Here is a 12,096-nt window from a genome sequence, read left to right as displayed (position 1 = left end):
ATGCTTCTGAAGACTATGCCCCAGAGGTGCCCAAGTGTCCTGCTATAAGCTCAAGACACTTTCTTCTACTTTTAAAATTTGAGGTGTAATTTGCATGCATCAAATTGCCCAAATCTAAAAGTGTTTAGTTCAATTGTCAAGTTAATACTTTACTTAACAGTTATGTACACCCATGTAAGTACCACCCAAAAGAAGATGTAGATCATTTTTGTCACCCCAGAAACTTCTTTCTTGCTGTCAATAGAAAAGAAGCCAAACTCTGTACAATAATTTTTTTTTTCTTTTTGTTGTACAATAATTTTAAGACGTTTATTCTGATCCATATTTGAGGACCATGACCTGGGGCCACGTCCAAGAAGCCTTGAGCTAGTGGACTCGCTGTGGCTGGGTTACAATTTGGTTTTATACATTTCAGGGAGACAGGGGTTACAGGTAAAGTCATAAATCAATACATGGAAGGCATACATTGGTTTGGCCCGAAAAGGTGGGACATCTCAAAGCAAGGAGTGGGAGTGCTTACAGGTTATAGTGGGTTTAAAGATTCTTTGACTTGTAATTGGTTAAAGACATGAAGCTTTGTCTAAAGACTTGGAATGTTTTAAGATAAGTAGGTCAAGCTAATTAGAGACAAGCCACTGAACATAATATTTATTCTGTAAATTGAAGACCTGCTGGTTTGTCTTGCATAACCTTAGGTCTGTTAATGAGTTACAAAGAATATTTCCAAGAAGGGAGGTGGCCATGATAAGGCATGTCTGACCTCTCTCTTCATGACAGGCAATTTAATTTTAGGATATTCCCTTGGTTAGGAGGGGGTCCATTCAGTCAGCCAGTGGTGGGGAGCCTTAAGATTTTATTTTACTTCACACTGCCTGTTTCCAGTCAATTCCCTGTACCCCTCCCAATCTACCCAAGAGGCACCTACTTTCTGATTTTTATTTCCACAGAATTCCCATTTTATTCCTATAGTCTCTTACTTTTTTCCTCTAAGATCTTTATAATTCTAGATGTTAGTGTGGAAAGCTAGTAGCTGTTCATGGCGTGGGTGGAGAAAGATTTCTCACACAGAGATTAAGATATATGAGTAAAATTTATTTTATCCTTTAGAAGGACAGAGAGAATGAGGGGGGGGAGGAGAGAGCAGAGAGATGGAGTGGCATCCCAGAGAAAGAGAAGGGAGATGCCAGCAGTGAGGCCAGGTGGCTTGCTGCTTTCATGGGGACAAAGAGAAAAATAGCAATTGTTGTGAAGTAATTAGCAGGAAGTCACAAGACCTCAAGTTGTCCAACTTTCTTGTTTCTTCTCTTCCTGGAGACTTGGTTATATCTGAGACGCTGTCAGGCCTATCACGGATGATGGGATTTTGCCCCTGAGATATGGTTTTGGGCAGGAAACAAAGGCCTGGAGTTTACCCCACTGCTGTCTGTCTGGGAGCTTCTCAGGAACACCTCAAGGCTGTAAACCAAATTCTAAAGGCTGTGAGTAGGTGAATGTAAAGAGAAAGATTCACATTTCCTTTCTTTGGGCTCTTTTCAGAGGCTTGTAAAAACAGAGTCCCAGCAAGTTGCCTGCTAGCTTGGGAGAGAAGCAGCCAGAAAGTAAAGAGAGCTCAAGATTGATCTTCAGCTGTTGTTAGAAAATTGGGAGATTCAAGGTCGCACTAACACTTGTGAACTAAAATGCTCACCCCCACCCCTACCCCCACCGGCTGACTGAATGGACCCCCTCGTGGCCAAAGGAATATCCTAAAGCAAAATTGCCTGCCAGGAGGAGAAAGGGTAGACTTGCAAGTATCATGCCCCCTCCCTTCTTGGAGACTTCCTTTGTAACCCATTAACAGGCCTAAGGGTAAGCAAGACAAATAAGCACTTCCTCAATTTATGCAACAAATGGTGGTTTATCTCTGATAAACAGTTTATATTAAAACATTCTAAGCCTTTAGACAAGCTTTATGTCTTTAGCCAATTATAATCCAAAGAATGTTTAAACCCACCTATAACCTGTAAGCTCCCCTCCCCCTTCAAGATGTCCCACCTTTTTGGGCCAAACCAATGTATGCCTTCCATGTATTGATTGATGGCTTTACCTGTAACCCCTGTCTCTGAAATGTATAAAAACCAAACTGTAACCCAGTCACAATGAGTCCACTTGCCCAAGGCCTCTTGGCAGTGGGTCCGGGTCATGGTCCTCAAATTTGGCTCAGAATAAATCTCTTTAATGAGAGAGTTTGGCTTTTTTGGCTTTTTTCCTTTGACACACTAAATATATAGATCCATATCTAAACATACAATCAAACTGAAATTAATATTTGTTCATGGAGTACAGAAAAATTGTTGATGTTCTCTATTGTTTGTCCCTTCGTCTATTTCATGAGTTTCTTTTGTTTTTATTCTTGGCTTCCATTTATTTATTAATACTTTGGGTTTAATTTACTCTTCTTTTTCAAGGTTCTGATGGTAAAAGCTTAAATAATTGGTGTTACCCCTTTCCTCATTTTGGCTACAAGCATTTAAAGCTGTAAATTTCTCTCTAAGCACTATGTTAGCTGCATCCCAAATTTTGATGTATTGGGTTATCATAATTCAAGTAAAGATATTTTTAAGTTTTCCTTGTGATTCTTTCTTTGACAAAATGTTAGAGCCAATTTCCTTCGGCCCCAGGAACAGAGAGGCAGAATCGCTGAGGCTGAGGCTGCAAACCACAAAGGAGTTCATTGGCTAGCTCGAGCTAGGGTCCAGGTCCCAGAGCACCAATGAGCACCAAGGCAGTGGCCTCCCTATGAACCAGGACCCTGCCCTGGGGTGTAAGTCAAGCTTTTATACTTTTCTGCAAGTTATACATGCTGGGTACACCTTCTCCCCTCCCCCCCTTAGTCCATTGGTTCTTTTAAAAGTGGCTGATCATGTCAGCTCCTGATTGGCTCCTTCAAAAGTGGCAGGCGTCAGGGGAAGGGTGTAGTAGGGGAAGTTTCGGGGAAACCGAAACTTAGGCCTACTCCAGGAAGTGCAGCCTGTCATGGAGTCACTCCTGCTCTCATTCCTGTTTTACACCAATTGTTATTCAGAAGAATGTTTATTTTCTAAAATTGAGGATTTTCTGGATATCTTATTGCTATTGATTTCTAATTTAATACTGTTGTGGACAGAACATATACTTTGTATGTTTTTGCTTCTTGGATATTTATTGAGACTGATTTTATGGTCCAGCATATGGTCAATATTGGTGAAATGCCATATGCATTTGAAAAAAAAAAGTTTTCTGCTGTTGTTGGGAGTAATGCTCTATCAATGATTGGGTTTGACACTCTATTCTGGGTCCATTCCTTGCTTCAGTTGTAGACATTCTCCTGTTCCCACTTGGAACCTGACTACCGGTGGGTCTAACACACTTGCTTAGGAAAGGCTGACCCTATGAACCAAATGTATCAGCTTGTTTTCTGATGCAATGAGTGCTAGCTACAAGCTCTTGATCCTGCTCAGACTCATGGAGCACTATCTGAGGCCACCCAGGTGCATCACACACCTTTGGCTGCTATTGTGAATGCTGGAGTGTACCGTACAGATCTCCCATTGCCTATAGGGCTGGAGTACTCATTCCCTCTGCTACTGGGATTGCTGAAGGCTGGTATATTTCAGCAAGTGTCCCTCTGGGAATTGCCTTCACCAAAGAGCCAACAGAGTTCAGAGTCTCTGAGTGGAACCAACAGATATAAACCCTAAAGAAAGTGAGAAATAAAACAAGGGGTAAGGCCAATAAGGGCCACAGTATCACGTTTCTTTCATTTTAAAACAGCTTTACTAAGATATACTTTACATGTTATAACATTCACCTGTTCAAATGTTTAATTATTTTTAGTAAAATTTTGGACTTTTGTAACCATTGTCACAATCCTGTTTTGGAACATTTCTATCGCTCCCCAAAGATCCTTTATGACCATTACCTGCCTCTTTTTATTTCCACTCCTTAGCTCTAGGCAATCCTTAATTGACTTTCTGACTCTACAGATTTGCCTTTTCTGGATATCATATAAATGTAATCCTACAATACGTGGCATTTTGTGTCTGGCTTCTTTCACTTAGCATAATCTACTTTTGAGGTTCACCTATGTTGTAGAACATATCAATATTTCACCTATCAGTGTAGGTGGCAAATACTATTAAATTATATGGACATACCACATTTGTTTATTCATCCACCATTTGGTGAATATTTGGAATGTTTCCACTTTTTGGACTGTTATGGATAAAGCTGTCATGAATATTCATATACAAGAGTTTGTATGGATATATGTGGGTTTTTTTTCCCTCTCGGGTAGGTAGCTGGGAATGAAATTATTCGATCATATGGCAAATTTATCTTTAACTTTTCAAGAAACTGCCAAACTATTTTCCGTGATGGCTGCATGTCCCATCAGCAAAGCATTTCAGCTTTTTTACATCATTGTTTCTCCACATCCTGCAATTGTTATTGTCTATCTCTTTTATTATAGCTGTTCTAGTGGGTAAGACGTGCTATCTCATTGTGCTTTTGATTTGCATTTCCCTGCTGACTCATGACGTTGAACACATTTTTTTTTTGAGACAGAGTCTCACTTTGTTGCCCATCCTAGAGTGAGTGCCATGGCATCAGCCTAGCTCACAGCAACCTCAATCTCCTGGGCTCAAGCAATCCTCCTGCCTCAGCCACCCAAGTAGCTGGGACTACAGGCATGCGCCACCATGCCCGGCTAATTTTTTCTATATATTTTTAGTTGGCCAATTAATTTCTTTCTATTTATAGTAGAGACGGGATCTTGCTCTTGCTCAGGCTGGTTTCGAACTCCTGACCTCGAGCAATCCACCCGCCTCGGCCTCCCAGAGTGCTAGGATTACAGGCGTGAGCCACCGCGCCCAGCCTGAACAAATGTGCTTCTTGGCCATTCCTACACCTTTTTGGTGAAATGTCTATTCAAATATTTTCCCCTTTTTAAATTGAGTTATTTATCTTATTGTTTAGCTATGAGAGCATTTTATATTCTAGAAACAAGTCCTTTATCAGATACATGATTTGAAAATATTTTTTCTTAGTCTGTGATTTACTTTTTCATTTTCTTAATTAAGTCTGTTGAAGGGCAAACATTTTTAATTTTGATGAAGTTCAAGTTTTCATTTTGTTCCCTTTTACCAGAAAAATTGGGGTTTTTGCCTTACCCAAGGTCATGAAAATTTTTATCTATGTTTTCTTCTAAGTGGTGTATTGTTTTAGTCCTTATATTTAGGTCTATGATCCATTTTGAGGGAAGTTTTGCCTATGTGTGAGTTCATGGTCTAAATTCATATGACCAATTTATTTTGATAAATGTAAATTCACTGGGGGAAAGGACAGTCTTTTAAAAATGTGATGCTGGGACAACTGGATTGTCCACATGCTCAGGGAAGGTCAGGAGATGCTGTGTAAGGCCCATCTGGGCCAAATAACATGTTGTAGTAGGAAAACTCACAAAGGCCAATGGTCAACAAAAGAATAGATAACGTGATTTCAACATACTCCTATCTTAACACTGCATGTAAGTTCTCAGAAAATGGATGAGTCCACAGTGTGGGCCTGCATTCCAGTGTAGGACCACTAGCTTCTTTTATTATATATATATATTTTTTTACCATGTAAGCACAAGAAAGCAGTTTTATCAATGGAAGAGCACACAGGCTGTTGGTGTGAGACAGTCTGGATTTGGTGTGCCTGCTGTTCACAGGAGTTATATGAGAAACTTTGGGGTTCAAGGAAAGTGCTTCCCTCTCTTTTGGGGAGAAATCCACCCATTCCACACGAAGCTATATCTGGGAAAGTCCTTCATTCTGGGAAAAGGGGCAGCCCTCTTCTTGGCCAGCTTCTTAAGCTCCTGGGCCACTTTAGGATGATTATATTCCCTCTGCTACAGTCCTAGAGATGATAATTTCGGAATGAGAAACATATAATAATTTTTAAAGCCACAGGACTAGGAGAAGTAAGCTAGAGTGAAAGTGTTCATGGATAAAAGGAAGTCTTAGAACTGAACCCTGGGACAGACATGTCATTTAGAGATTGAACAGAGGAAGAGAAGTTAGCTAAGGAAACTGAGCAGGAGTGGTGGGAAGCAGGAGGAAAATTAGGAGGGGATGACATCGTGAAAGTCAAATGAAGAAAGTGTTTAAGAGGGAGAGTGTGGTCAACTATGTTGGGTGCATCAGATGAGGAAAAGAACTGATTATTGGTTTTGGCAACATCAAGTTCATAAGTAACCTGGTAAGAGAAATTAGCATGAAGAGTCGGCTTGAAAGTTCAATTGGAAAGTCCAACACACAATTCATCTATGTGTTTAGGAACAGTTGAAATAAGTGAAGAGAATGAATAATAATAATAATAATAATAATAAAAACTGTTCAAGAAGTTGTGCCATGAAGATCTCAGTAAAAAGGTGTTTTATCCAGTGGGATCAAGAGTTGGTTGTGCTGTTTTAAGAACGGGCTACTGCTTTTATTAATCCTTAGCACATTGGACAGAGTAGATGTTCAAACATTGTTGAATGTTTGACTAAATAAAGTGTCTATGTCTCATGCATCTGTATATCACCATAAGAATTAGCACAGTATCTGCCTGTACACAATAGGGGCTTAATAAATAATGAATAGAAGGAAGAATGAGCCATCGAGGACTCTAGAATATCTTAATTCTTTTGCAAACCTCATGGACTCACACATAAGAGGAAATAGAAGAGAGCAGTGGCCACAAAAATGAAGCTACTGGAAGGTTTCCCATACTAATGAGAGGCTGGGACTGTTGTCCAGGCCAAAGCAGTTTGACAGGGAGAAGTAATTTTGTTCTTATTTAAGGGATAGATATGGGTAGGTCCCCAAGTATTTGAAGTATGCTTAAAGAGCTAGTTGCCCTAAGTAAAGAAGAATGAATCATACCCTCCACCATACAGGGAGGACTAGGGCCACAGGTTTTTGCTTCTATGTGCACAACTTGACTGGTTTTCCCAGCAAAGCCTTGTGACTAAGGAAGGAGAAGGCAATAATGATAGAGATCTCTTTCCCATCTCCCACCAATTACTCTGCCTGCCAATCATCTTAGGGGAGAGGTCACATGGATGCCATTCCAGTGTGTTCTCCAGGGACTGACAATAATGTCAGCCTCTATGGTAGCTCCAGTGATGTCTACCTCTTGGTATTCACACCTTTGTGTAATCCCCTCCCCTTGAGTGTGGGATAAACCTAGTAACTTGATTTTTAACCAAAATAGTATGGCAAAAGTGATGGCATATCACTTCCATGATTAGGTCAGAAAGGATTGTGATTTCCATCTTGCTAGTGTACTTCCTGTTTCTTGTTGGGTTTGATGAAGCAAGCTGCTCTACTGGACAATATAGCAAGGAACTAAGGGCAGCCTCTAGCGAATAGTCATGGAGGAACTGAGACTTTTAGTCCATAAGTCCATAAACCTTTGAGGAACTGAATCTTCTGACAACTAATGTAAGTGAACCTGGAAGCAGGTATTTCCCCAGTTGAACTTTCAGGTGAGATCTCAGCCCTGGGTATCACCTTGATGGTAGCTTCATGAGAGACCCTAAAACAGAGGTCCCAGATAAGCTATGTCTGGGTTCCTGGCACTCAGAGACTATGAGATAATAAATGTGTGTTGTTTTAAGCTGTTACATTTGGGACAATTTGTTACACAGCAGTAGAAAACTGATATAGGTGGAATCTCTGGGAGTGGTGTAATGTTGATCTGGTGACTGAGCACAAGCAGAGCCTTAGCGTTATGAGAAGGCCACTATAAAGCCACTGTTGTGTATCTTCTCTTTGGTGTAAATGGAATGAAATCTATGGGGTGCTAAGTCAGGAGAGATCTGAGCTCAAGTCTTGATTCTACTACTAACTGGTGGTATTGTCTTGGGTATATCACTCAACCCCTTTAGGTTTCAGATCCTTCACCTAGAACTTGAAGGAATTGGTTTAGAGCTCTGGCAATTCAAAAGAGGCCAGTAGAAAAATGAACTCAGAGGAGATTGTAAGTGGGGACTGTCTTTTGGAATAAAGTTGATAGTTAAACACTGATTTCAGATACCGATCTGCTTCAAAACTTACGACATCGGTCAGAAACCATGGCTTTACTTGGCAAACATATTGACTGTAAGTTTTCCTCAGAGCAGGATTTATGTCTTACGTATCTTTGTATCTCCCTAAATTCTTGGAACAAAGGGGCTTAATGGATATTTGTTGTATGAATTAATAAATAAAGGATGAATAGATGAATGCCAGATGACCACATTCATACTCTATCATGTCATTTTGTGCTGCTATAGCAGAGTGCCACAGACTGGGTGATTTATAATGCACAGAAATGCATTGGCTCTTGGTTCTGAAGGTTGGGAAGTTCAAGATCAAGAGAGTGAATTTGCAAGGGCCTTCTTTGCTGCATCATCCATGCTGAAAAGGCGAAGACAGGGTAAAAGAGAGAGAGAGAGCAAGAGGGGGCCTGACCTTGCCCTTCAAAGTTTTAAGTCAAAATTGATGAGGCCTTAGAAGTTTTCAGTTTAACTCTTGTGAAAACTGTTGTTTGATAACCTAATTTGCTCAAGACTTTGGGTTTATCTCACTGTAGTCTTCAATCATCTGAAAGTCGTCATATTTTATCTTATCTTATTTCTAGGCCACATTTTTATCAGAATAATGATTGCTTCAGCCCTCAGATTCATCTTATTTCTTTTCTTCCTATGAGTGGCATTTGTTTTCATTCCTGTTTACTCTATTTTGGCATCAAAAATGTATCTTTGGGGCTGCGGTGAGAGAGGAGGTGAGAGGAACTAGAGTGGGTCACAGCGCGGACTTCGTGATGTCTCATCCAATTTAACCCCACTCTGCTGCTTTTTCCCTCGTGTCTGTACTATGAGTGGACCCTGGGATTCCAGCCGAGCTCGAGTCAACCCTAATTAGAAGGAATCAAAGAGTATAAGGCCTATTTTTAAAAAATGAGCAGTGGGCTTTTGAGTGGAAGAAGAATCTCAGGGTCCACACCATCGAATCCCCTCTCTCCAGGAACACTGGGGTCTCTGGAGATGAAGGGAGCTCTCGATTGGGAATGACCCAGGGATTCGTAATGAGACACAAAGGGAAAATAAAATACCATGTGACGATGGAGGCAGAGATGGGAGCACTGGGTCTACAAGCCATGCAATGCAAATGTTGACTGACCATCCTCAGAAGCTAGAAAGAGGTAGGGACGGATTCTTCCCTAGAGCTTTGAGAGAAAGCATGGCCCTGCTGACATTTTGATTTTGGACTTTTAGCCTCCAGGACTGTGAGAATAAATTTCTGTTGTTTTAAGCCAAAAACAAAAAAATCTAAAACCCAAACCCACCAACCAAACAAACAACTATTCATGATGGGTTGGCTTCGTAGTAGCACCTGTGCTAAGGCCTGGCGATATCAAGGTCCATGAGACTCAGCCTTTGCCCTTGAACAGGTGACATTCCAGAATGAAAACAGGTATGAAGAGATAACTTCAATACTGGCCTCTGTGGATTGAGATGGGCAGCCAGGGCCATCTACCCCCGAGTCTTGGTCAAGGTTGGGCTGTAGTCAGGGATTTGGAGCAGTGTTGGTTGGTAAGTCAAATCTATCCTCAACTTTCTTTTCCTCCTCTTCCCTTTAAAAAGTTTTCAAACCGCATTCTACATAAAGCATATATTATTTGTTTCTTTAAACAGCTTTATTACATAAATTTATGTGCCATATGACTTACCCATTTAAAGTATACAATTCAAGGGTTTTTAGCATATCCACAGAGTTGTGAAACTATCATCACAATGTAATTTTAGAGTATTTCATCACTCCACAGTCATTACCCACTGCTCACCTTTACTCCCCTAGCTCTAGGCAGCTACTAATCTACTTTCTGTCTCTACAGATTTGCCTATTCTGGGCATTTCATATAAATGGATCCATGCAATATTTGATCTTTTTTGACTGGCTTCTGTCACTTAGCATAATGTTTTTAAGATTTGTCCAGTTTACAGCATATTTCAGTACTCTTATCCCTTTTATTGTACATAGCTTAGAAACTAGAGAAAAGTACAAAGAAGAAAAGTAAAGAATCATACCCAGAGATAACCATTGTTAAAATGTTGGTGTGTTTCCTTCTCACCTTTTTGTTGGTGTGATTTGATCTGCTTGCATGGGTGTATGTAGGTGTTTGCGTGGATACTGTGTTAAGATAAAGACAGATAAAGTTTTATGCCCTGCTTTTGGCACTTAGCCATATTTCAGAGTGTTTTCTCATGTCATTAATATTCTTTGAAAACATTATACCTATACATTATTCCATCATACAAATTCACTATATATCATTTAACTATTTTCTTATTATTGGGTATGTAGGTGATTTGCCATTTTGGCTCTCGGAACTCTAATGTTTTTTAAAAAAGAGGATAGATTGTCCTATCCCCCCAACAAGCTGCCTTCTCTCCTTGGGAATTTCTCTTGCATTACAAAGAACATTAGCCCTTCACTGAATCCAGTCTGAAAATCACGACCAGTTTAGCAAATATTAGAATAACTGAAGTTACCCAGTATTGGTGAAGATGTGGGGAGATAGGCATGCGATTTGTGGAAGTGTAAATGGATGCAAATTTCTGGTGAGTATCTGGCAAAAATATTTTAAACATTCACACACTTGACCCAGCAAGTCCACTCCAGAAATTTATTTTAAGGAATGATCAGTCAAGATCAAACCAAGGGTTTGTATCTTGGTCACATCTTCCTGCACGTAGGATGTTCTACATATGAGCTCTAACACATTTACTATTAATTGAGGCCTTTACTGTGTATCAGGTGTTTTACATGTATTATCTCATTTAATTTTTCAAATAGAGTCTGTTTTTTAGACCAGTTTTAGGTTCACAGCAAAATTAAGCAGAAAGCACAGAGTTCGCTCGCATACAGGCCCTGCTGCCCCCCCCACCAACATGCACAGGCCTCACCCCCCTCTCCAGCCCCCCCCCCCCCCCCCCCCGCTGTGGCCCCCATCAACTCCTGCATATTTGCCTGAATGGTGCATCTGTTACAATGTTACAACTGATGAACTGCATTGACGCATCACTACTCGAAGTCCATAATTCACATCAGGCTTCACTCTTGGGCTTGTATAATCTCTGGCTTTTGACAAATGTATAAGGACATATACCCACCATTATAATATCATACAGAATAATTTCACTGCCCTAAAATTTCTCTGTGCCCTGCCTAGTCATCCCTTTGGGTCCCTTAACGCTGTCAACCACTTATCTTTTTATTGTTTCCTTGGTTTTGTCTTTCTCAGAATGTCATACAGTTGGAGTCATACACCATATAGTCTTTTCTTATTGGCTGCTTTTACTTAGTAACATGCATTTCAGTTTCCTCCATGTCTTTTCCTAGCTTGATAGCTCTCTTTTTTTAAAGCACTGAATCCTATTGCATTGTCTGGATTCATCACACTTTATCCATTGACCTACTAAATGTCTACTTTGGCTACTTCTAAGTCTTAGTAATTATGAATAAAGCTGCTATAAAGATTAATATGCAGGTTTTTGTGTGGACATAAGTTTCCAACTTATTTGGGTAATTACCATGGAGCATGATTGCTGGATCATATGGTAAGAATATGTTTAGTTCTATAAGAAACTGCCAAACTGTCTCACACAGTGGCTGTACCATTTTGTGTTCCCATTAGCAATGAAGGAAGGGTCCTGATGCTTCACATTCTTGCTAGCATTTGGTGTTGTCAGTGTCTGGGATTTTCTCCATTCTAATAGATATGCAGTGGTATCTCCATTTTAATTTGTAATTCTCTAATGACATGTTATGTTGAGCATCTTTTCATATGCTATTTTGCAATCTGTATATCTCTTTGGTGAAGTGTCTGCTAAGGTCTTTTGCCTGTTTTTATATCAGGTTGCATTCCAATTTGAACATTTTTAGGAGTTAAGAGATTTCTTCTGAGATTTACTATGCATCTCTTCAGGTCACTGTGGGCATTGTTTTCCATGTTTCTGAGCAATGGAGAACAGCCTTTTGGCATTATCTTGATAATATCCTT

This window comes from Microcebus murinus, chromosome 2 (assembly GCF_040939455.1).
Source record: "Microcebus murinus isolate Inina chromosome 2, M.murinus_Inina_mat1.0, whole genome shotgun sequence".
In the NCBI taxonomy this organism is placed as follows: Eukaryota; Metazoa; Chordata; class Mammalia; order Primates; family Cheirogaleidae; genus Microcebus; species Microcebus murinus.
Note: the sequence above shows the minus strand (reverse complement) of the source record.